The sequence below is a fragment of the Monodelphis domestica genome, chromosome 4 (assembly GCF_027887165.1).
Source record: "Monodelphis domestica isolate mMonDom1 chromosome 4, mMonDom1.pri, whole genome shotgun sequence".
Lineage (NCBI taxonomy): Eukaryota > Metazoa > Chordata > Mammalia > Didelphimorphia > Didelphidae > Monodelphis > Monodelphis domestica.
This window is the reverse complement of record NC_077230.1, coordinates 387,259,831-387,287,464: the sequence shown is the minus strand read 5'-3', so window position 1 is coordinate 387,287,464 and position 27,634 is coordinate 387,259,831. Positions and strand designations below refer to the sequence as shown.

General features: G+C 35.9%; 1 protein-coding gene across 15 annotated transcripts in view; it reads right to left on the bottom strand.

Annotated features, from left to right (window-relative positions):
* EIF4G3 (eukaryotic translation initiation factor 4 gamma 3) overlaps window positions 1-27,634 on the bottom strand; it is a 386,696-nt gene that overhangs the window by 241,198 nt on the left and 117,864 nt on the right. For all 15 annotated transcript variants that reach the window (XM_056795635.1, XM_056795650.1, XM_056795638.1 and 12 more), the window contains exon 3: window positions 14,524-14,652. The gene's annotated coding sequence lies outside the window, so the exon portion shown is untranslated. The remainder of the gene's footprint in view (window positions 1-14,523; window positions 14,653-27,634) is intronic.

Sequence of the window (27,634 nt, the reverse complement as noted above, 5' to 3'; positions counted from 1 at the left end):
AAGTGAATTATTTAGACATGCAAATTAAAAAACTAGAAAGTGAACAAATTAAAAACCCCCAGATAAAGACAAAATTAGAGATCCTAAAAATCAAAGGAGAAATTAATAAAACTGAAAGTCAAAGAACTATTGATTTAATAAATAAGACTAGAAGCTAGTACTTTGAAAAAAACAAATAAAATAGACAAAGTACTGGTCAGGCGAATTAAGAAATGGAAAGAAGGGAAAAAAAAGAAATGGAAAGAAGAAAACCAAATTGATAGTATCCAAGATGAAAAGTGAGATCTCACATCTAATGAAGAGGAAATTAAGGCAATCATTAAAAACCATTATGCCCAATTATATGGCAACAAATATGGCAATCTAGGTGATATGGTGAGGGAGATCTAAATTGAAAATTGCCTTGAGAAATTCAGCCAGGAAAAATGCCAAGGCCCTGCTACAGACAGATAAACTTCAAACCTGGCCAAGGCCTCCCTAGAGACAGATAAGCTTCGGACCTTGTGCTGGGACCTGTCCAAGGTCCCTGATAAACTTCAGCACCAAGACCCCACGGACTGGACTGGAAACGGACTGGAAAGAGGAAGGGAGGGGGATTATTCATGCTGAAAAGTATTTAAGACTGAATCCTCAGGAGGGAAATCTGAACTCTGATGGTAGAGGTTCCCACTGATGCACGTATCAGTTCAATAAATGGCCTTTCTCTGCCTGTTTGCATTGTCCACGGGTCTTCCTTGGTGGTGGGTGAAATCCCGGACCTTAACAATGGATGAATACTTACAAAAATATAAATTACTTAGACTAACAGGGGAAAAAATAGATTACCTAAACAACCCCATATCAGAAAAAGAAATTGAACAAGCCATCAAAGAACTCCCTAAGAAAAAATCTCCAGGACCAGATGGATTCACAAATGCATTCTATAAAACATTCAAAGAACAACTAATCCCAATATTAAACAAACTATGAGAGAATAAGCAAAGAAGGAATTCTACCCAATTCCTTTTACGAAACAAATATGGTACTGATCCCAAAGTCAGGCAGGTCAAAAACAGAGAAAGAAAACTATAGACTAATCTCCTTAATGAATATAGATGCAAAAATCTTAAATAGGATACTAGCAAAAAGACTCCAATAAGTCATCACAAAGGTTATTCACTATGACCATGTAGGATTCATATCAGGAATACAAAGATAGTTCAATATTAGGAAAACCAGCCACATAATTGACCATATTAACAAGCAAACTGACAAAAATCACATGATTATCTCAAAAGATGCAGAAAAAGCCTTTGATACAACACCCATTCCTATTAAAAACACTAGAAAGTACAGGAATAGAAGGGCCTTTCCTAAAAATAATAAACAGCATATATCTAAAACCATCAGCAAACATCATCTGCAATGGGGAAAAACTAGAAGCATTCCCAATAAGATCAGGAGTGAAACAAGGATGCCCATTATCACCTCTATTATTTAACATTGTATTAGAAACACTAGCAGTAGCAATTAAAGAATAAAAAGACATTGAAGGTATTAAAATTGGCAATGAGGAGACCAAGCTATCAGTCTTTGCGGATGATATGATGGTCCACTTAGAGAATCCTAGAGAATCAACCAAAAAGCTAGTCAAAATAATCAACAACTTTAGCAAAATTGCAGGATACAAAATAGACCCACATAAGTCATCAGCATTTCTATATATCTCCAACCCATTTCAGCAGAAAGAATTAGAAAGAGAAATTCCACTTATAGTCACCCTAGACAACATAAAATACGTGGGAATCTATCTGCCAAGACAAACACAGGAACTATAAGAACACAACTACAAAACACTCTCCACACAATTAAAACTAGATCTAAACAATTGGAAAAACATTGATTGCTCATGGGTGGGACGAGCTAACAAAATTAAAATGACAATCCTGCCCAAATTAACTTACTTATTTAGTGCCATACTCATTGAAAAACCATAACAAAGTTCATTTGGAAGGACAAAAGATCAAGGATATCCAGGGAAATCATGAAAAAAATGCAAAGGAAGGAGGAATTACAGTCCCAGATCTCAAATTATACTATAAAGCAGTGGTCATCAAAACAATTTGGTACTGGCTAAGAGACAGAAAGGAGGATCAGTGGAATAGACTTGGGGTAAATGACCTCAGCAAGACAATCTATAAGCCCAAAGATCCCAGTTTTGGGGACCAAAACCCACTATTTGATAAACACTGCTGGGAAAATTGGAAGACAGTATGGGAGAGATTAGGTTTGGACCAACATCTCACACCCTACACCAAGATAAACTCAGAATGGGTGAATGACGCGAATATAAAGAAGGAAACTATAAGCAAATAAGGCAAACACAGAATAGTATACATGTCAGATATTTGGGAAACGAAAGGTTTTAAAACCAGGCAAGAGTTAGAAAAAAAAATCACAAAATGTAAAATCAATATTTTGATTACATCAAATTAAAAAGGTTTTGTACTAACAAAACTAATACATGCAAAATTAGAAGGGAAGCAACAAATTGGGAAACAATCTTCATTACAAAAACCTATGGCAAAGGTCTAATTACTCAAATTTATAAAGAGCTAAATCAATTATACAAAAAAGCAAGCCATTCTTCAATTGATAAATGGGCAAAGGACATGAATAGGCAATTTTCAGTTAAAGAAATCAAAATTATTAATAAGCACATAAAAATGTGTTCTAAATCTCTCATAATCAGAGAAATGCACATCAAAACAACTCTGAGGTATCACCTCACACCTAGCAGATTGGCTAACATGACAGCAAAGGAAAGTAATGAATGCTGAAGGGGATGTGGCAAAGTAGGGACATTAATTCATTGCTGGTGGAGTTGTGAATTGATCCAACCATTCTGGAGGGCAATTTGGAACTATGCCCAAAGGGCGATAAAAGACTGTCTGCCCTTTGATCCAGCCACAGCACTGCTGGGTTTGTACCCCAAAGAAATCATAAGGAAAAACACTAGTACAAGACTATTCATAGCTGTGCAGTTTGTGGTGGCAAAAAATTGGAAAATGGAGGGGATGCCCTTCAATTGGGGAATGGCTGAACAAATTGTGGTATATGTAGGTGATGGAATACTATTGTGCTCAAAGGAATAACAAAGTGGAGGAATTCCATGTGATCTGGAACAACCTCCAGGAATTGATGCAGAGTGAAATGAGCAGAAACAGGAGAACATTGTACACAGAGACTGAAACTGTGGTATAATCATTCTCCATTAGTAGCAGTGCAGAGATCCTGAACAACTTGGAGGAATCTACAAGAGAAACCACTATCCACATTCAGAGGATACATTGTGGGAGTAAAAACACCGAAGAAAAACAACTGCTTGATTACATGGATCGAAGGGATATGGTTGGAGATGTAGACTCTAAATGAACATCCTAGTGTAAACATCAACAACATGGAAATAGGTTCTGATCAAGGACACATATAATACCCAGTGGAATTGTGAGTCGGCTGTGGGAAAGGTGGGTGGAGGGGAGGTGGGAAATAATGTGATTATTGTAACCAAGGAATAATGTTCTAAATTGACTGACTAAACTAATTCAAATGGAAAAAAAAATACTAGAAAGCATAGGAATAGATGGGTCTCTCCTAAAAATAATAAAGAGTATATATCTAAAACCATCAGCAAGCATAATCTGCAATGGGGATAAATTAGAAGTCTTCCCAATAAGATCAGGAGTGAAAGAAGGATGCCCATTATAACCTCCCTTATTTAACATTGTACTAGAAACACTAGCAGTAGCAATTAGAGAAGAAAAAGAAATTGAAGGTATTAAAATGCAGATGATATGATGGTCTACTGAAAAAATCCTAGAGAATCAACCAAAAAGCTAGTGGAAATAATCAACAACTTTAGCAAAGTTTCAGGATACAAAATAAACCCACATAAGTCATCAGCATTTCTATATATTTCCCAGCAGCAAGAGTTACAAAGAGAAATTTCATTGAAAACCACTCTAGACAATATAAAATATTTGGGAATCTATCTGCCAGAACAAACACAGGAACTAAATGAACACGACTACAAAACACTTTCCACACAATTAAAACTAGATCTAAATAATTAGAAATAATTAACTGCTCATGGGTAGGACAAGCTAACATAATAAAAAAGAGAATTCTACCCAAACTTATTTACTTATTTAGTGCCATAACCATTAAACTACCAAGAAACTTTTTTACTGAATTAGAAAAAAACCATAACAATATCAAGAATATCGAGGGAGACACTGAAAAAAACAAAATGTGAAGGAAGGACGCTGATACACGTTGGTAAAATCAAATTTAATGGACTTCTCTACTAGCAGCAATGCAATGACAGGGACAATTCTGAGGGACTTATGAGAAAGAGCACTATCCATATTCAGAGGAAGAACTGTAAGAATAGAAGAAAAGAACAAAAACAACTACTTGATCACATGGTCCAAAGGGGATATGATTGGGGATGTAGACTCTGAGCGATCACCCTAGTGATAGCAATATCAATATCAATAATATGGAAATAGTTCTTGATCAATGACACATGTAAAACCCAGTGGAATTGCACATCGGCTATGGGGGGGGGGGGGTTGTGGAAGGGGAGGGAAAGAACATGATTCCTGTAACCATGGAAAAATGCCCTCAATTAAATAATTAAATAAAAGCCCCCTCCACCAAAAAATCCAATCCAATCCAATCCAATCCAATCCAATCCAATCCAATATAATACAATACAATACAATACAATACAATAGCTTCTGTGAGGAGTGAAATAGGAAATGAATTGGGGAAGAAGAAAAAGACTACTTTGCTGCAACGATAATATGAATTTTTTTATTTTGACAGTCAATTTATAGTTGTGAAACTTCGTCTAGTTAAAATTCAGCAGATTATTAGTAGGAGCAGAAGAAGCTGATGGCAGGCATAATCCAAGACTGAGGTTTGGCAAGAGATGAGCAACATGACAAGAAGGCAAAGGATTTAAGTCAAGGATATCAAAAATCTGAAATGGCTAACAGGTTGAGATTAGAGGGAAGAAGTGAAATCAGAGCCAAGTCACTAGTCTAAAGAAAGTAATTGGGAATTAAGGACTGTACTATAGGTCTCAATTAGATCTCAAATATTTTATTGTTTGGCTATTCCTCCCTAATTTTATCTTAGCAACATGAAATCAGATTTTTTTAAAAAAAACATAGTATTAATGGAATCATTCTGAAATTTTAAAAGATTAATGGCTCAAAGAAATACTATTTTCAAAATTCTGCTTTTAAAATATTCCAAGAAAGCACAAGTCATTTATTATTTATTTGTTTATAAATACAAATAGAAAAAAAATACATGTCACATCTAGATAAGATAAAGCACATGGAACTAAAATCTTATGCTATGCTATGATAAAATTGTTTACACTATTATTCGAGCTATAATTCAACCTAAATATTAAATTAGTGGCCTTATATTAGAAGATGCTATGACTACAAAGGTAAATTAGGAAAGATTCTGCCTTTAACTTCTTCAAGTGTTTAAAGTGGTGCTAAAAAAAAAGGGATGGTGAGCTTACCATATAGCAAATAAAGGAACTATTTCTAAGCAGGTTATCTATGAGAATTTTAAAATAAGGTAGTAGTTCTCAAAATCTAAAACAAAAAAAAAACCCTAAGAATTCAGGATTTTGCTACTAATTTCTAATACAATAATACTAAGGGAAAGCAGGTTTTCCTTGCTCTAATCATAGAATCCCAAATTTAAAGAGAAATTGATGTAGTTTGAGTGACTACACAGGCAGAGAAGAAACTGTAGTTAACCTATATGCTTCTGAAAGTCAGAATTACTTTCCTGGATGGAAATGAAACTCTTCTATCAAATTTCTAGAAATAAGAGAGGAGTTGCAATATACATTAACAAAACCAACAAGGGCTTTTCTCTCTCTCCTTCACATATTGGTAATCTCATTGCAAAATATAGAATTGCCTTGAACACACCATTTTGTGCCCTGTTTCAATGTAAGGTTCCTACTCTTCCCTAGCTCAGGTCAAGGCTCTGTTCACATACTATCTCTTACATTTCCTTATTACTGTAGATGGCAGAACTCTCTCCTTCCTCAATACCAATCCTTTGTAACTGTGATACTCCCTTGTAGCAGGGAAGTTAGCTTGTTCAGTCAAAAGGGTTTTTCTTTTTTGTCATTTGTCAACCCCTACCAAAAACTAAGTTGTTATGTATACCTATAAAGGATAATTTTAGCATTGTGACCTAAACTATATTAATTATTGGTTGCCTTGGATATCCCAAATAATAAAAAAAATTTACCCAAGTCAATCTGGAAATTTATGGTGATTTAATTAATATAGTGGAAAGAAATTTAAGAAGAAGGGAGAAGGAAAGGGTGTAGGATTTCTCCGGCCTGGCTTGTGCCACGTGGGAAGATTAGAGGTTCTGCAAGGTAAGGTTTTGGAAAATAAAAGAGGAAGGAATCAGCCTGAAAGATGGTATTTTTTTCTCCCATTCCCAAAAGAATAAAATCAACATAACTTGGGAAGAAGGCAAAATGATGTTTCTGGTAACCATGCACCTTTTAGATAATCTCTCCTCCAGGGTTCATGTCTTCCTGCTCTCTATTGATTGGTTCTACTGTTTGAGCACTCCTAACCTGTTTCCTTAACTGGGAGACTAGGTACCCCCACTCCCAACTCCAAAGAGAGCATGTAAACCCAAGGTTCTGTCATAAATGCTCTTCTCCCATATTCTCAGGACTCCTGGCAGCAATAAAAACACAAATTAGCATCTCTAGAAAGGCAATTTCAAAATACGCACCTCAATCATTTATTTTCACTCTAACCTTAAATTATCTCAAGATCAATCTACACCAAACAAGATTCCTAAACGTCACCCCTAATCCAGTCCCTTCTCACAACTTCCCTATTTCCGTGAAGGAAATCTTCCTTCTTATCCATATTTGTAACTTGAGCCACCATTGCCTCTTGCTACTCTACACAACTCTCACAGCCAAACATTTATCAAGTACTGTGGTTCATTCTTCTATAACTTTAAAACATCTGTTAGCATTTCTCCAGTCACACAGCCCACCCCTAAATTTAGGTCCTATTGTACAGCAACAGCTTTTCTAATTGGTCTTTTGGATTTCCCAGGCAGTTCCTTTGCAATTTCCCCCTTAACTCCACATGTCATGCCTGGGCTTTGAAAAGGCTGGTCTTTATGCTGGAAGTAATACCCTTGAAAACAATGTTACTATTCAAGTTTAAACTCAGGGACTCAAGCTTCCACTTTATCAGTGCTACAAATGCTTCTCAAATTGCTTTGAACAAACTTACTGTATTTATTACAAAGTACAAAATGATGTGCAAAGACATCCTATTGCATTACATAATATAACCTCTTTGAAGGCAGAAAATTATTTGTTATTGTCTTAACTTACAGATCTTTTTTCCCCTGAATTTAAATTCCAAATAAAATTAATATTTCCATATACACTACAGAGCAGAAAAGATTATACATAAAATTGTAAGAGCCTGCTTTTCTTTTTATGATTAAAATAAATTCAACATATAATATTCAAAGCTAACCTGCTTGTCTGGGAGTCTTTCCAGACTGGTAAGCCTTCAACAATGTTTGCTGAATTTAATTCAGAATGAATTAATATTTTCCCTAAATTGATAATTTTTCTGTTTTACTTGAAGGGCTTCTGTTGGGAACAAGGACCTTAGGGAGGCTAGGTTGGAAGTGCCATGAAATAGAAATGGAAGGCTGAAGGGCCACCTGGAAGCATGAAAACAAACCTAAACAATTTCCCAATTCTTTCCTTTGGAGAAAAGACACAGTTTTTCTGATTAGCAAATAAAAACAGGGCAGAACCTTTTGTCCTTTACTAAACTTAAAAGCTATATCATTTGCTTTGGTTTAATTTGATTTCTCTTCAGAATTGTAACAGGCACAAAGAGATAGCAAGAATCTTGACCCAAATGCCAAGTAAGCATGACAGTTGATAAAAGCATAAGATTTCAAGCATCAAAAGAGATTTCATATCAAAAGAAAAGTGAAAGAATTTCTTCTGAACTTTTGTTTCACTGAACTTAAAAGTTCTTTGCCTCCAGTTAACCATTAGTATCTACCGAATCCTTCTAGGAGCAAAGTAGTTCCATAAAACTTATCTCTAAGTGTAGAGGCCATGCTCCAGGGAAAGATAAAGGCTTTATCTGGAGGCAAAAGTAAGTCCACTTATTGTGGAAAAGACAACACATCCCTCCAAAACTTCTCCTAAGAAAGAAATCTGTCACCTACCCAATCAGTGATACCCTACATCACACTGGTAGGAAATAAATGAGTTTGAGAAGTACAAGGAAAGAATGTGAATTTTAGATTTACTCCACCCTGCTTAATCTAACAAACAGGAATGTCTACACCCCTACTTAAGGATTAAGTGTTGAGAAGGATGGCCTATGAGGGACATGTGCTAACAAATGACAAATCAGAAACAACTGACAGACCCCTTCGGTTGTCTTAAGTCAAGCTTAAGCTACCACTGGTACATGTGAGTCTCAGGGAAGTGATGTAAAAACAGTCCATATATTTCCCGTCACTTCCTATCTCCAGGCTCTTTTCACGGTGGGGTGTCTCTGGCTCTCTTGGGTGGCAGAGGAGCCCTGGAGTGCCTGTAGCTATTGTCTGGGTTTGGCAGTGAGCTTACTTGATACAGTACTGGGAGAAGCTCAGTATCATGGTTCAGGTGAGGCATCTTCCCTGAGCTCTCTCAAAGTTTAGGCTGATTCCGTTTTCCTTTACATTTCCAAAAACACTATCCTCTTAGGAAGCCAAGCTAATTTTAGTTTTCTGAGGAGGCCTCGTGCCTGAGTTTTCTGAACCTCCCTTGGCTCAGGCTAGGTCAGAGAAATCTTATACCCTTTTCCCTCTCTCTTCTTCTTAATTCCTTCCCTCTATATGAATTAAACTACCATAAAATTCCCAAACTGACGAGTATTTTTATTTGGATTTGAATTAATCCCTTGCAATAATAAGGATAATATATTAGTCAAAAACCCCTAAATTTATCCCTTACAGGAGCAATGTGATTTGTCACCACTGCCCCTAAAAAAAAAATACTTAACTATGGAATGAATGGGTTTGTCAAACATTTGTCAAAAAAAAAAAATGGGTTTGTTTAGACAAACTTTTCTGAATAAGTTAAGGATCCTGACAAAAAATTGGTAAAATTTTGACAGGAAAAGGTGAGTAGAAACACATATATGCTAGCTATTGGTTAGTCTCAGAATGTCAGGAAAAAGGAATGGTTGAGGTAAAAATGGGTCAGGCCAGACTGAAAAGTTCTGCCTTATCAGTTGAAACATAAAGAGAAAAAAACAAGCCAAAATTGGTCATGACAACTCAGTTTAAATCACACAATTCTCATCATTCCATAAAAAATGGGAAGAAGAGATCAAGTTAGAAATGTTTTTTAGATGCCCAGCAGAGCATTTTCTTTTTGATCCTAAAGGTAACAAAGCTCTTAACAGGTCATTTATGGAGTAAGTGGCACAATGGCAAGATCAAGCCACACTTTCAGAAAATCACTTTGGCAGCCTAGCCATAAGGCAAATTTTTTTATTCCCTCCTAGGGCTGTAGTGGTGAACTTATGACACACATGCCATTCAGAACTCTCTCTGTGGGTACAGAGTTCACCAGAGTTCATTGGTAGAAAGCCAGAGAAACTAGGGGCCAGGCTCCTTCCCTCCCCCTCTTCATGGATACCTAAGGGCATCATGTCCTAGAACCTCCATATTTTCATCTATAATAAAAAGGAATTACTTACACTGCCTCCCTCACAGGATAGTTGTGAGGAAGGAACATTATAATCCTTAAAGTCCTATTTAAATCTGAGGATTTGAAACTTTTCTTTATGAACAGTCAATAAAAAGTAAGAGCAGAGCATTTCCTACTGACCCAATCAATGTCTAGGGTTTTTAAGATAACGTGCGACTACAGAGAAGATGATTTTTCATCCCACCTGTCCCTCCCCTCCCCACAACTGCAAATTCACAAGAGCTGATATTGATATGCCTGTTCATAGACACAGAATGACATGGAGCAAAGAACTGGGCCAGAACGCTTCAGGAGAGCAGCCAAAGCAGCATGGCCATTTCTGCCCTATCCTCAAAGAAAATATAAATCAAACCTATAGGTGACAAGATGGTAAAGTGAGGGCAGCCACTCAGTTGAATTCTCTCAATGTTTCCCTTAAAATTACTTTAGAATGATTCCTTAAATCAAAATTTGGAATAGCAAAGTCAATAAAAGATCAAGGTAAGACAACATGGGAAATTAGCAGGAGAAATCTGTGACACCAGAGTTGGGGTCTGTCCAGCAAGCAAGCAGCAGCAGCACCCGTAATGAGTGGGCCTTGGGAGGAGCTACGAAAGCAGCAGCAGCTTCAGCAGCTCTCAGTCCAGAGTTGGTAACTCGTCAGAAAGAGATTACAGGGGACTTTTTCCTCAGTACTGACTATCAATTGTATTACTCATAAGCAAGACATAGAGAAATAATTCTGGTTAGTCACAAGGAAGCACAGGTCCTGATCAGAAATCCAAGATGGAGAGAAGTGCTTGAGACTGCAGGACAGCAGGAAATCTGGTCATAGTTCCAGGACCAAGAGGAGTGCCAGGGTTTATGGCTGGAAACAACCAAAAGCAAAAGGAAGACTTTGGGTAGAGACCAAAGCACAGACTAGAAGAGCAATGACCATTCCTTTTCCCACATCACACTACCTTGGAAGCACTGAATACTTGAAAACTTCCCGAACTAGATCTGAAAGTAGCACCACAAAAAAGGGCTGAAGCTTGGCAAAGAGCCTCCCCACACTCCTGGCTGAGCAAAAACCAACTTTAGCATAAAGATCAAAGTAAGGAAATAGTCTGGGGAAATGAGCAATCAATTTTTTAAAAAGAATTTGACCATAAAAAGCTACTACTATGGCATGGAAAACTAAGACACACACTCAAAAGAAGTCAACAAAGTGAAAACAGCTAAAAAACCTCAAAGAAAAATACTAATTGGTTGCAAGCCAAACAAGAATTACTAGAATAGTTAAAGAAAGAGATGAGTAGTAGAGGAAAAACTAGGGGGAAAAATAAAATTATGAATTGGAGAATTAGCAACTTGGTAAAAGAGGCACAAAAAAAAATACTATAGGAAAATAATACTTAAAAAAGAAAAAAAAAGAATTGGCCTACTGATGATAAAAGAGCTACAAAATTTCATAGAAGAAAATAACTCCCAAAAAGGCAGAATTGGAAAGGCATCTAGGTAGCACAATGGATTGAGAGCTAAGTCTAGAATCTGTAGGCCCTGGTTTCAAATCTGACCTCAGACATTTCCTAGTCATGTGACCTTGAACAAGTAACTTAACCGCATTGCCTAGCACTAGCCATTCTTCTGTCTTAGAAATGATATTAATATAAAAGGTATGAGTGTTTTTTAAAAAGGCAGAATTGGCCAAATGGAAAAAAAGATATAGAAGTTTACTAAAGAAAATAATTTCTGAAAAATTAGAATTGGGCTAATGATTTTATGAGAGTTCACAAAACAATAAAGCCAAGTCAAAAGAATGAAAAAAAAGAAAAGAAAACATGAAATATTTTCTTGGAAAAACGACTGCCCTAAAAAATAGACCTAGAAGATGACTTAAGAATTACTAGACTGCCTGAAAGCCTTGAACAAAACACACACACACACACGGCATAAACATTGTATTTGAAGAAATTATCAAGGAAAATTGCCCTGATACCCTAGAACCAGAGATCCCAAAATGAGTATTATAGTCAAATTCTATAGCTCCAAGGTCAAGGAGAAAATATTACAACTAGCCAGACAGAAAGAATTTAAGCATCATGGAATCACACGTGTCAGGCTAAAACAAGACTCAACAGCTTTCATATTAAAGGAACGAAGGGCTTGGATTACAACCAAAAATAACCTACCAACTGAATACAATCCTCCAAGGGAAAAAATAACTATTTAATGAAATAGAGGCCTTTCAAGCTTTCCTAATGAAAAGATCTGAGATGAATAGAAAATATGAAATTCAAATACAATGATCAAGAGAAGAATAAAAAGGTAAATATGAAAGAGTAATCATAAAAGAATCAACAAAGTTAAACTAGTTGCAATCCTATTTGAGAAAATGACATATATAACTCCTATTCATTATGAGGGCAATTAGAATGAATCTACACAGATAGAAGACATCAGCATAAGCCGATTATGTTGGAATGATCTCCCCTTCCCAAAAAATGGAGTGAAAAAGAGGGTTGCATTGGGAGAAGGAAAGGAGAAGTAAAATGGGGGAAATTTTGTCACATTAAAATACTGCTCAAGGAAGAACTTTTATCATGGAGGAGAAAATTGAGGAAGAGATAAGAAGCAATACCTGAAACTCACTGTCATCAGAATTGGTTCAAATAAGAAAAAACAAACGTGCACGCATACACGCACACACGCGCACACACACGCGCACACACACACACACACACACACACACACACACAAGGATACAGAAATTTAACTCGCTCATAAGGGAACTAGGAAAAAGGAATAATAGATATTGAGGGAAGGAGAAGAATGTGATAAAAAGGAAAGCTGAATCAAAGGAAGCAGTGAACAAAAACAAAACAATATTTTTGAGAAGGAACAGGATAAAAAGAAAGAAAATTAAACAGGAAAAAATAGGATGGGAAAACACACAGTAATCATATATGTGAATGTAAACAGGATGAGTTCATCAATAAAACAGAAGTGGATAGCAAAATGGATCAGAAGTTAGAAGCATTATATTGTTTATAAGAGATATATCTGAAACAAAGAATTAAAATAAAGCACTAGAGCAAAAAAATGCATCAAAAAGCATAGGAGGTAATCATAATCTCAGACAAAGCAAAAGGAAAAATATACCTAATTAAAAAAGATAACTAGGGAAATTACAATAAATATATCACAAAATTTTACAGCAAGTTACTTTGATAAAGGCCTTATTTCTTCAATATATAGGGAACTAAATCAAATTTATAAAAATAGGTGCCATTCCCCCAACTGATAAGATGGTCAAAGGGTATGAACATCCATTAATATGTTAAAAATGCTCCAAATCACTATTGATTAGAGAAATGCAAATTAAGAAATTAAGAAAACTCAGAAGCACCACTTGACATCTATCAGAAGTGACAAAGCTAGAGGGGTTACAGAAAAACTGTGACACCCATGCACTACTGGTGGAGTTGTTAAACATTTTAAAGGGCAATTTGGAATTATGCCCAAGGGGCTATAAAACTATATACAGGGGGCAACTGGGTGGCTCAGGGGATTGAGAGTCAGGTCTAGAGTCGGGAGGGCTAGGCAATGGGAGTCAAGTGACTTGCCCAGGGTCACACAGCTGGGAAGTGTCTGAGGCCAAATTTGAACCTAGGCCAAATTGGACCTCTGAGCCACCCAGCTGCCCCCTCCACATTATTTCTTAAACTTAAGGTCTGGAAGAAGGTATGGGAGGCTCAACTAAATGTCAAAAGTAAATTTTCATTATTCCTATAAAAATTTCTACAATGAAAATCATTACATAAAAACAAAGGAGATATCTTATAGCAGATGATCAGATGATCAGATGATCATAGTACCATGTGGATGAGGCCATGGTTGTGGTTTTGATCTCTACATAGTCTAAGTAGTGTCACAATATTTTTTTGATGAAAAGATCAGTGGCTATTTTGTAAACAAAGCAAACAGGGTCAAAATTACATCAATGTTGACAAAGAAATAAACAAAACCATGCATTTTGATAAATACATATTATTTCTCACAATAGGAAAAAAGACTTATATATATATATATATATATATATATACCATGGCACGGTTCATATGGCATCAGTACAAGACAGTAAATTACTATAACCATGGCCTTTTTCTATGGGTCTTCTATGCTTTATACCTGCCCTCATGGTAAATATATACCAAACTGCCCTAAATCTACAATAATTCTAATAGATTTTTAAAATGAGAAATCCTAGCATGAATGAATTACAACTAAATCCTGCATCTGTCACCATACTCACGGAAGTGGCCAAAAGAAAAAATCTCCACAGTGGAGAGTACAATGACTGATGCAAGATGTGAAAACTATGTTTTACTCTACACACGAGTGCTCTTTGTGAGAAACAAATGCTGGGTCTTATTTTTTAGACCAGCCTATAAGGAAAGATCTCTGGGTCTTTAAAAACAACAACTTGAGATAAAAATGAGAATCAAAAACAGGCATTGGTCACCACACAACCCCCAAAGTGCAGAGTGATACTCCCATTCTCCATCTGAGTGGTATGAGGAACTTAACCTGCATAGAGTTTTACACAAACCAGCCACAGACAAGAATTTAGCTTAGAAAGAAAGAACAAGGAGCAACAAAGACATTCTTGGCAACTTTTCTAAAATGAGGGCCTGCCTTACCTGTGAGAGTCCAGGGGACGATGCATGTCCTGGTGGGGTTGCCGCAAGATTTGGATGTCCCTTGTTTATTTCATGTGCTGAATAAGGGGAAGGGGTGGGAGGTCCAGGTTGTCTTGCTACTTGTGTTACCTGTGAGAAAATAAACTTTTAGTAAAAGTATTATATTAGCAATCAGATCTTTATCAATCTATGCACTTCTATAACTAAATTACATTATTTTACCTAACATCTCTAGCACTGTTGTGACATTTCCTCAAATGGCTAGAAATTGAGTATAGGTCACTTTAGTCTTAATGACTAGTAAGAACAAGGATAAACATGAAGAGACAAGATGGCTTTACCATCTTAAAGGACCAGAATTATCTACTAAATCTAGTATCTCATTCTATTAGAATCATAAAAGTAAAAGCTGCCCGACATTTGTAAAAACGCTTTGTAATAACCAAGTGAATTAAGTTTTAGCCCATTTTACAGAAGAGAAAAAAGGTGCGGAGAGGTCAAGGGACTTGCCCACTGTCATATAGCTAATAAGTACTAAAGGGAATAACACAAACCCACCCCCATATAAATCCAACTTCCCGTCTTTATTGACCAAGTCATGCTGCTATTAAAGGATTCAGAGCTACAAGAGAACCTACAGTTTTCCCTGAAATACAACTTCCAAAATTTTACAGGGGCACAAACTGAGGCATGACTAAAATGCATAGGTAACAAGGCAAGTTGGGTGTCCAGTAGATAAAGCACTAAGCCTGGAGTCAGGAAGACCTGAATTTAAATCCAGCCTCAGACACCTCCTAGCTTACTGATTCTGAGAAAGTCATTTCATTTCTGCCATAGTTTCTTCATTTGTAAAATGGGGATAATAATGGCACCTACTATTGTGAAGATCCAATGAGATTATGTTTATAACATGTTTTGTATAGCCTAAAGCACACTATAAAAGCGGCAGGTATATAATGATGCCATTCATATTAAAGGTTTCCAAGTGTCAATTAAAAAAAAAATCACTGATGTTTGATCATGTTCTTTTAAGAACTTCAAACAATGAGAAGCACTGCTATCTTAGAAAATCATGAAATAGCCCATTGGATTTTGAGTAGGAAAGCAATCATTTATTAAGCATTTATCAAGCAAGACCAAGAGCGCAGGGAATTGGTAGGGAGGAAAGATGAGTTAATTTTGGGAGAGAGGGGGGTCCTAGCAGCTACAAGCATCAGGAAAGGCCTCAAAGACAAAGTGATCCGTAAGAAGAGTTTTGAAGGAAATGAGAAATTCTAACAGTAAAACATCAGAAATGAGTTCATCAAAGGGATGAGGAGCATGTGAAAGCAATGTCATAGAGAACAGAGATGAATGAAGGATGGCATGTAAGGAACTCAGAACCCTAACCCTAGCTGGGCCAAAAAGTACATCAAGAAGAGTAATGTAAATAAGGTGGGTTGGAGCCAAAATATGAAGGGTATTAAAGGCAAAATAGAAGCATTTATAATTGATGCTAGAATTAATGGGGAGCCATTATAATTTATTCAATGCAGGAATGCATGGCCAAATGTGTTAATATCACTTTGAGGACCACATACACCAAAACATTTAGAACAACATTTTCTGGAATATCAAAGAACTGGAAGCAAAGTTTATAGTCATCAATTGAAGAATCTCTGTAAACAAGGTGTAGTAGATAAATGTAATGGATATTAGCATACTGTAAGAAATTACTAACATGGTACAGTACAATCTTTAATATTCAGGCTGCTTATTAATGTTGAATTTAGGGTAGAATATGGTTTAAGATGTTGTTCTATGCCTAGGATCTGCCAGACTGTCTTCTGGTTTTCCTAGTAATTCTTAGTAAATGATGAGCTCTTTCCTAAATGATTTATGTTTCACTTTCTCCCACAGAGATAAAGTGCTATTACACTTTTAACTCTTCTTTGTTTCATCTGTTCCACTGATCTACTTTTCTGTTTCATTCATCAATACTATAGTTTTGATTACTGATACTTTATAATATAGTTTAGGTTCTGGATGTACTGTTCCCCTTGTATTTCTACTCCGATTTTCATTATTTCATCATTGACATTCTAGCTCATTTGTTCCTTCAATGGATTTTGTTATTATTTTATCAAGTTCTACAAGTATTCCTTTGGAAATTTGATTGGTATAGCATTAATTCTGTAAATTAACTGGCAATATTGGTATTTTTAACACAGTACAATAGCTCAGCCATGAACACAGAATATTTCTCCAACTATTTGTGGTGTTTATCCCTTAAAGGAGTTATTTTGTTATTAAACCTATCCAAATACTGAGTGTACAACTGATGGAATGACTCAGATATATCTCATACAATGTGTAGTTACTTTGAATACCTAAAAACTATTTTTATTACTGCCTTTCAAATTTTGTCGCTATTCATGTTTATGAGCTTATTTTTTAGCCTGAAACTTTGTTGAAGCTATTAAATGTCTCAATTAGTTTCTTCGATGATTCTCTAGGATTTTCTCATTTAACCATCATGTCATCAGCAAATGGGGTTGATTTTGTTTCTTCTTTGGGGAATAGCTAAACAAATTGTGGAATAAAGGAAGCAAACAAGTATTTAAGAGCTTACTTCAGTCAGGCACTGTGCTAAGTTCTTTACAAATGTTCTCTCATTTGATCTTCATAACAATTTGAAGAAACCAAAGCTATCAGAAGTGAAGTGTCTTGTCCAGTTTAAGTGTTTGAGGCCATATGTGAATTAAGGCCTTCCTTGCTCCAGGCCCAGCACTCTGTGCACTGAATGTAATAGAATGCTACTGGGCTATAAGAAATTACAAACATAAAGAAATATGGAAATACATGAAGTGATGCAATTTTTTAAAAAATATGTTTTAAGGGATGGCTTTCAGGAAACAATAAGGATATGGGGAAATTCAGGTGATGAAAACCAAAAGATATCAATAGCTATTTTTAAAATAATAAAAATGAAGAATACAGAAAAGCACAAGAAAACTTATATGAACTTCTGCAAAATAAATGAACCAGGACTATACAGTCTATCCAGTGACTATAATAATGTAATTCAAAAAAAGTCCAACAAAATAATCAAGCCTGAATGGTGACCTAAAATAAGAGATGTAAGGAAGTGCTCCCCCCACCCCGCCCAAAACACCAGGCAATGATGGGAATGTGACACTGAATAAAATGCCAGGATTTAGGTCAATTACTCTATATTTATGTTATTTCATTACAACTGGACAATCATAAAGCAATATTTTTATTTCTTCTCATCTGATTCTTTATTTCCCATTGTCAACAGCAGCTATTTCTGTTCCCTCCTAGAGTCTTCCTCAATGCCAGCCCCTAACTTCCCAGGAGAAACCTAACCTCATGCATACTTAACAGAGCAAGGTCTTTCTTTCCCACTATCTCAAAATGCCTTGACAAGTTGAATTCTGTAAATTCTAATTTCAGATGAAGAAGTAATCCCTTTTCCTAAAATGGCAAACCCCATTACTACCGGTAACTTTGACATTCTGTACCATTCAGCTCTTCTAGCAAACTACTCCTGCAATCCCTTATCCCATCTTCAGTGTCTCCTTATAGGATGATTATCTCTGCTACCAAATAAGCCTATGTCTTTACCATCTTTAAAATACTTTCTCTACACAGAGACTCATACACACTGTGGTACAATCAAATGTAATGGACTTCTCTACTAGCAGTAATGCAATGATCCAGAGCAATTCTGAGGGACTTAAGAGAAAGATGCTGTCCACATTCAGAGGAAGAACTGTGGAAGCAGAAACACAGAAGAAAAACAACTGCCTGATCACATGGGTCAATGGGGATATGATTGCAGATATAGAATCTAAATGATCACCCTAGTGCAAATATTAATAATATGGAAATACCTCTTAGTAAAACCTAGTTGAGTTGCATGTTGGCTCTGGAAGGGAAAGAACATGAATCATGTAACCACGGGAAACTATCCTAAATTAATTAAAAATAAATTTAAAAAATAAAATAACTTTCTTGTGGGTCCATTATAAAATATAATCTGATAATTTTTCCTTTTCATAAACTTCTACAAAAAACTGGCTACACAAGTTGCTTCCACTTGTTATTTTACTCAGTTCTCAACCTGCAGCCTGGTTAGTGACCTCATCACTCAATGAAAACTGCTTACTCCAATGTTCCAAAATCTACTACCTGCAGCGGCAAATAAAGATTTCTAGGATTGGCACTTAAAAGACCTCTCTCTATAAGCTGGATCTGAGCCTTGTTCAGCATCATTCTGTTTCCCTCTTTGCTATTCCTCCCATACATTATTCCATCTTGTTTCTATGTCCATACATAAGCTGTCCTGCTTGCTTGAAATGCATCACTCCTCAGCTCTGTCTCTGATATAATCAACAGTGCCCTTAAATTTCCACTCCAATGTCACCTGCTATATGAAGCCTTCACTTTTGTCTCTGCATCCTCAGCTTCTAGAATAGTAACTAACAAACTGCAGGGAATTAATCAATTTCTGTGTGATAGATATCAGAGTGCATCAAGAAAAGGGTGGCCACAAGAGTGTAAATAAGGCATATCATATGAACAGAAGTGGAAGGAGTTATGGCTATTTCACCTAGTCAGAATGGGCATTATAACATTCCCATTTTAAAAATAAGTACATGGTTCTATGCATTTTCTCAATTTTGGTTAGACATTCAACAGAACAAATCATAACTTCACATGCCCTCTCATTCTTTGCTACTTCCTTTCTTTAACCTTCTGGGAATCCTGCGAAAAAGGCATACCCAAGAAGCTGGAGGCTTTCCCCTAGATTTCTTGGCAAAGCATAAACACCAATGAAAGATGCAAATGGAAAACTTGACATCCTTTACCCCAGCTCCTGAAGCAGCCCACTATTTTTCCAGGCATCCAGCTCTGTAAGGCTACCCTTTACTTGGCTTATCCTGGGTAACATATGGGAGCTTGCCGACATCCTTCTAAGTTACTCCATGGCCCTTTAGGGCCATGTATCATGGGAAAACATATTGATGAACCTTTGTTTCAGACAGAAACTGGAAGGCTATGGGGCCCAGTTCACCCATTGGTTAGCAGGAGCTAGCCAACACACACACACACACACACACACACACACACACACACACACACACACACACACACACACAAGTACATCTTTCTTTTGGTTGTCCAGAGAAAAGCCAATTATAGTTGAGATAATGTATTTTCTTCAGTCACTTGGTTTTCCTATTTGAGAGTTAAGTCAAATTCTTAAGTAATGCAGAATTCACTCAAGAAAACTCTGAAATGTTTCATAGTTTAAAATAGTGAGCAGATATCATCATTAAATAGATGGTTCTGAAGGAACTTACCATCTATAGGAAATATCTTTCGTACTTGGATTGTGCTCTGGATAACCTCCATTACAGGGATAATACTTTTGTTTTGCAAATTTCTCCCTGTTTTCCACTTGACGTTATTAGTCACAATCTTGAGCAAAGTGACTTTTGTTACTACATCTTTCAAGGAATCTTATAAAATTCTGATATGGGTTTGGGGGCTGTCTTGGTGGAGAAAGTTTTAAGAAAGCATTTTGCTCTACTGAGTCATATTTTACTTTAATAGTTAACAAACTAGTAGCACAGTTAAGATCTTGTATTCTTTCCATTTTTATCAATATGGGTCGCTATCAAATGACATTTGTAAAAGACTTTCTGGCTCCCTGCTCCACTCTTTGTCAGATACCCTCTCTGTGTGTAGATGATTCTCATAAAGATTTGGTAGAGAGAAGAAATGAGGCATGCAGGTCAAGAGTTGCTGATATTCTCTTTTTGAAATGAGCATTTATTGCCATAATTTCTTTTGACAACTCTTATATTTCCCAATATATCCCTTACCCAACCCCACCCAGAAATCCATCCTTTATACTTTATAATAAAGAAAAAAATTTTAAAAGAGGGGAAAAGTCTAACAATCAGTGTTCCTGCCCTCTCTTGTCTCCTCACTTCTGCCACATAAGGGGGTATCATAAGCATTATTGCAATTTTACAATATTCAATTTTGATTGCTTTAGTTCATGATTGTAGTCATTGTTTTCCAGCTTCTATTTAATTCACTTTGCAAAAGTTCACTTCTTTCCATGCTTCTCTATATTCATCAAATTTATAATTTCTTAATTTCTAATTCTTTGCCAATTCAAGTCAATAAACATTTATTAAGTACCTACTATAGATAGGTACAGTGCCAAGTGCTGAAAATACAAATGGGGGAGGAGGGAGATGAAAGGGAGGGACAGTCTTTGTCCTTAAGGAGTTTACAACCAATCAAATGGGGGAAGATAAAAACTGTGGGGCAGGAAAGGGAGACTCTAGGAAATTAATGATAATGACAATGGAAGTGGAATGTATGGCTGCAAAAACTCTGGACCATGTTGAAATGGAGGTTTTTGCTCTTCCACCCTCTAATCAGAGTGGCAGAGGCTATTGAGAGTACAGTTGAGGTAAGAGTATCAAAACTGATGCAATCTCCAGGATGAGGAGATTACTAGTACTGAGCTTGGCAACATATTTCTTGAGAACATGATGCCAGTGAAGTTGAATCTAGGGATTGCAACTGATAGGAACTCCCCAAAAGGTACTGCTATAAATAATTATCATGTAGGGACCTTTCTTTTAAAAATATCATTAGAATCCATTGGGCAAATACATAGTATATGGCATAAAAGGCAAAGCCCTAAGCACAGAATCAGGAAGATCTGAATTTAAATATGGCATCAAATATTTACCAGCTATATGACCCTGGGCAAGTCACTTAACCTCTATCTCCCTCAGTTCCCTCAACCATAAACCATAATAATAAAAGCACTTGCTTCCCAGGGTGGTTGAGAGGATCAAATAAGTTAATATTTGTTAAGCTCTTAGCACAGTGCCTGGCACATAGTAGGTACTTAATAAATCTTCATTCCCTTCCCTTTCTCCTGCCTTTTTGTTAGCTGCAATATAATTAATTCTTCGAAATATAATCTTTTGACTGTCTGTGAATCTTTTGTTTTATGTATATTCCTCCTAAATAACAGATTTGGGGGTTTTTCTAATTCATCCTGTTAGCCTCTTCCTTTGGTGTTCCCAGTTGACTGTTAATGGTTCTGACTTTCCATCATTTTCTATTCTTTCTCCTCTTTTAATCAGTATTCTTGTAGTCTCACATTCAAAAGAAGTACCTAAAAGAAGTCTGATCTGAACTAGTTAATCCCTAAATGAATATGGTGTTCTGCTGCTCTGCCAAATCCAAATCCTCATTTCTGATTTGTATGTTTTTTCTCTTTTTCATCCCATTATGATTTACTCTCAGAAGTTTACTCTGACCTCCCTCTTAGATGCTTTCTCTCCATTCCTGCCTGCCAGTCCATAGAAGTGTGTTGTTTGTTTGTTTTGGGGGGGAGGGGGGGAGGTACAGACTCGGAGTGAAAGGAGCTTAGTGACACTAATGGAGAGAGGAGGGCAGAGGGGAAGGGAAGGGAGTTGAAGAAAGTAAGAAAAGAAGAAACTATCAATGAAACCTTTTTTCAACGTATAGAAAAAATAGAGGAATTTCAGAGAGAGACAAAGATGAGCAGGTCAGCTTTGAAAATAATGTACTGAATTTATTATACACTTTTTAAAAAGTTGTACATAACAAAATTTGCTATTTTATATACAATAGTTTTTGTTTATCTATATAGAAATACAATATTTCTATGTAAATATTCACATTTATTGATGTCATGGTTCATAATAAAGATGAAAATTTGTGAAAATAAAAAGAATGTACATCAATGCAGTTTGTGGAACTATGATATGGTTTAAACATTCTAAAGAAAAATGGAAAATACACTAAGAAAGTGAGTAAAATATCTATCTTGATACAGTGAGGTTACTATTCTATCTACTCAAAGGCAGAGGAAGGAGGAGGTAAAGAGGTAGGTTCTTATATATATATATATATATATATTCAAAGTTTTCATAACAGCACTCTTTTGTAGTAATAACAACTAAAAACAACATAAGGCCCTGACTAGGGAATGGCGAAACAAATTGTGGTGCATGAATGAAAAGAGCATTACTATGCAGTGAAAAAGAGATGATTATGAACTCAGAGAATGACTTCTATCATCTAATGTAAAGTACACAAAACCAGAAAAACAATATACAAAAAATAATATAATGGGATATTGCTGTATGGTAGGAAACTGTATAGATGATGAATACAGAGAAGCCTGGGAAGATCTATATGAACTGATACAAATTGAAGCAGGGCCAAGAAAACAACATACACAGTGCTAATAACAATGTAAGTGGAAAGGACAAACATCAAAAACCAAAAGTGAAAAATTCTAAAGATCAAGTAGATCTTAAATGTGGAGAGATGAAAAGACACCCACACACACTCCTACTTAGAGAAGAGATGTTCACAAGTGTTGCAGGCATAAGTTTTGGGACTTTTTTCAATGTAACGATTAGTTGTGCTGACTTTTTTGCCTCTTCATTTTTTGGTCTTTAATAACTAACTAAATGCCGCTTGTTACAGGAGATAGGGGGGAGATAGGAGAAGGACACTGGAGATAGTTATGATGTAAATAAGAGAAAACATCAACAAAAACCTATCAAAATTTTAAAAAATATAAACACATAATGACTACAATAATGCAAACAGCAAAAAAAAAATAGTAAAACAAATAATGCTATCATTAAAATGACCAAACTTAGCTGGGGGGGGGGGGGGCTGCAAGTAGAGAAAATACAGTATTACTATTACCCCTTTCCTTAAAAAAAAAAGTTGGAGTCTATGAGAGTAGAACACTGAGCATTCTCAAGCTCAGTTGATGTGTATAGCTACTTATGCCATTCTTTATTTTTCTTCTTGTTTTTTATTATGTTATCAAGTTTCAGAGTAGAAATAAAGAGAATCATGCAACCTTTACCACTTAAATTATGTGAAGCTCAGACACATCTATCAATGAAAAGAATAACCTGGGTGTGAATACAACCTAAACATGTCTAATGAATCAATCAACAAGTCATTAGATTTAGATTAGTCATTTAGATTTAAACCTCAACTTGTCATTGCTATTGTTTAGTTGTCTTTTAATTGTACCTGACTCTTCGTGACCTCAATTTGGAGTTTTCTTGGCAAACACATTAAATGACTTGTCTTCTCCTTTTCCAGCTCATTTTCACAGATGAGAAAACCAAGACAAAAAGTTAATTGACTTGCCTAGGATCACATAGCTAGTAAGTGTCTGAGGTCAAATTTGAACTCAGGACGATGATTCCTCCTTATTCCAGGCCAGTGCTCTATCCACTAGACCAGTGGTGGAGAAGTGTTTAGAGACTGAGTATCTAAACTGCAACTGTCACACCACATGTGAGCTGCCCCCTTGCCACAGACGGGAGGGAGGAAGTGCTCCTATTGGGTTGCTGGGCAGATGAAGTGAGAAATGTCCTCAGGCACTATGGAGAGGGTGAGCAGAGCAGCCCCCTCCAGCATGCACTGACACCCATGCCATACATTCGCCAACACAGCACTATACCATCCAGCTGCCCCATACCTCAGTGTAAAAGTACTTAAAAGTCACTGGATGAAAGAGAGTGCCATTCACCAGAAGTGGGTAAGTAATGGCTGAAGAGCCTTGGTCAAGAACTGTGACAAGTTATCTATGAAATAGCAGTCAACTGAGAGCCTAAGGCTCCTTTCTTCTCCCCCTGAGCCAAAAGAGAACTTTTTAAATTTCAGGTTTCAGAAAATTCTGGCCTTCCTAATGCTATCCTAACAGTCCTACAGGAGCTACTAGCAGTGTTTGCATTAAAAGCTCAGGGGAATTTGGACAGAATAAGGAAAGGCAATAATAAGGCTCTACGAATAGCCCAGAAGAAAGGCTACATTATACTTAATAGGAACAACTTGAGGTCTCCAGCAAAAAGGTTTCCCGGAGTGATGAGTTATCCTATTACCTAATACACACTCTAAGTTTGAGTTTAAAGACTCTGTACTGGCAGAAGAATGTCACCAACTTTGGGAAGTAGTTGTACCAAAGTTGGAATCAATTATTCCTAATATTCCACCTTGGTAGAACAGCCCTTTCTAGAAAGTTAATTAAGTCTGGTCAACTAATATCAAAAATCAAGTTGGGGCACAGGATGAAAGCAACAGAGTGGTTTCTAGCAAGACAGCAGTTCAGTTGACTTTAATAAATTTAAGTCATCAAATCTACCTAAAGAACTGGCACCTGAACAAGCTCCTAGGATTAAAGAAGTTTGAAAAGAAGAGAATCAAACACACAATCACATACTTTTCATAATGTTGGGTGGAAGGCCAATACTTGATCAGAAAAGGAATAGAGGAAAGTAAGAGAAGATGAAGTAGATAATTTCATTTAATAGAACTATGATAAGAAAGGAAAGAACTGACTGGGGAAGGAAATCTTTCTATAAAAATATTTCTGATACACAAGGCAAAGAGAAACACTATGGCATGATGGACTGAGAGCTGGTCTTCTTGAAGACAAGAGGATATGGGTTCAATTTTACCTCTGAAACCTCTGACTACATGCCCCTGGTCAAATTACTTAATGCCTTAGTGTTCCAGACAACTTTCTGAGACTATGTTTTGAGTTGTGCATGTGCCAACATACATTAAAGAGCCACCCCATTTAGCAGTTCCCTATAACCAACAGGTTCAGTCTCTATCCCTAACTAAGGTAAATAGGTAGAAACACTAAATAAATAAATAAATAAATGAATAAGTAAATAAATAAATGAATGAATGAATGAATGAATGAATGAATGAATGAATGAATGAATGAATGCCATTTCCCTATAGAAACCAAAGGGTATGAAAAGAATTTCCCAAAGGATTGCAAACTTTGAACAAGTATATGAAAGAATGTTCCAAATCACTAATGAGAGAAATAAAAATCAAAAAAATCTTCAAGTTTCTCACTTCACACACAGCAAACTGGCAAAAATGACAAAAAGATAGGAATAATCTCTGTTGAGAAGTATGGAGGAAAATAATTTGAAATTGTGTAAATTAAGTGGTTAGAACATCCATCCCTTTACACCAGAGATTCTACTGATAGTCATAAGCAGGAACCCTGTACCCACAAGAAGATAATAACAAAAAGAAATGTTTCATATTCACCAAAATATTTTTAACACCACTTTTTGTGGTGACAAAGAACTGGAAATAATATTGATGCCCATCAGTTAGGGAAAACAAAATCAACTGTAGTACATAAATACTACAAACAAACTATTACTGTGCTGTAAGAAAGGATAAATACAAGGATGACAGAATAGCATGGACTGGATGATGTATAATGAAGTCAGGAGAAGCAGAATGACAATATACACCACCACTACAGCACAATGAGCAAGAGAAGACACCTCTTACCCCACTTCTCTGCAGAGGAGGAAGACCATGCCTGGGAGTGGAGGAAGAGACACAGTGGTAAACATAATATAAAAACAAAATCATTTCTAAAAAAAAGAAAGAAATATTGTGGATAATATAAAAGTTCCTATAGGACACAGGAGATCTGTTGCATTCGTTTTCAAAAGAGGGGAAAAAAAGAGTAGTCTTAAAAACTATAAAAACTATAAGCTTGATGTTAATCCAATTAAAATTCCAAAATTATTAGTCTTTAATTATTTGTATCATATTGTTATCATTGGTGTTATCAAATAATTCCTGAGAAAGTTTTTGGTGTTTTTTCATTTGAGTATAATGCTGAAGTTTTGGCTTAAGATCTATACCCTTCATGTTTTTTTATCATATTTATACTTTTTATCTTTTTAAAGGTCTTTCTATGCTTATACTTTACAGTTTTTAGCATATGTTGTGCTGTTCAAAGGCCTTTTCTGAATCTACTGTAAACCTATGATTTGAAATTTTCAATATAAGTATGTTGTTTTCTTTAAAATGAACCAAACTGCCATGCGTTGTATAAATCCAATTTGATCATAGAGAAGTAATATTTTGAACATAGTGCTGTCGTCTTTTTGTCAAGATTTTATTTAAAATTGAAATCAAATGTTCATTAATGATAGTGAGTCCTTTTTTTGCTTTGCTTTGTTCTCTGATTTAGACATTGTTCCAATGTCTGGCTCATAAAAGAGATTAGTAGAATGTTTTCTTAATCAACTCATGAAAATAATTTCTATAGTAAAAGTATTAAAATTTCTTTTAAAATCTGATAGACCTGAAAGACTGATGAAGGGGATGCTTTCCACCTCCAGAGAAAGAACTATTGGAGTCATAGTTCACATCAGTGTATTTATGATTTTATTTAGTGGTTTTGGTTATGAATGAGTGTGCCCTTGCAACAATGATCAATATGAAAGTGTGTTTTGCATGACAATAAAAAATGGGGAGTGGAGAGTATCTGATAGAATTCACCTGAAAACCCATCTGGACAGGGCTGTTTTTCTTTTTTCTTTTGGTAGTTCCTTTAGGAATAGTTTGATTTTATTTTCTGAAGCTTGGTATCTTTATATCAAGTTCCATTAATTTAGGTATTTCATATTTTGATGGGTGTTGGTCTACTTCTAAGTTTTTGGTTTTACTGGTATATAACTGTAGGTTAATAGCAGGTAATAAGGCAATGCAGAGGACATTAGATTGCTGGGCCTGGAATGAGGAAGATCTGATTTCAAAGCCAGCTTCGGATACTTACTAGCTGTGTGACCTTGGGCAAATTTCCTCAACTATAAAATGGGAAAATAATAGCACCTACCTCCCAAAGTTGTTGTGGAAATCAAATCAGACAATACTTATAAAATCCTTAACAAAGTACCTAGTAAATGGCAGGTCCCATTAATTCTTTTTAGTTATTTTCTGTCATGTTTTTCACCTTACTCATTTTTTCACTTTGGCAATTTGAATTTTCTCCCTCTATTTTAACACATGTTAAAGTTAGTCATTAATTTAATCTGTACAAGTAGGCATGGAAAGACATACCAACTGATGCAAGCTGAAATTAGGAGCAACAGAAAAAGGAGACATCCAGTGACTATTACAGTGTTAATAAAAAGATTAATACCAAAGATCATGTAATTATAACCATCAATCCTGGCTC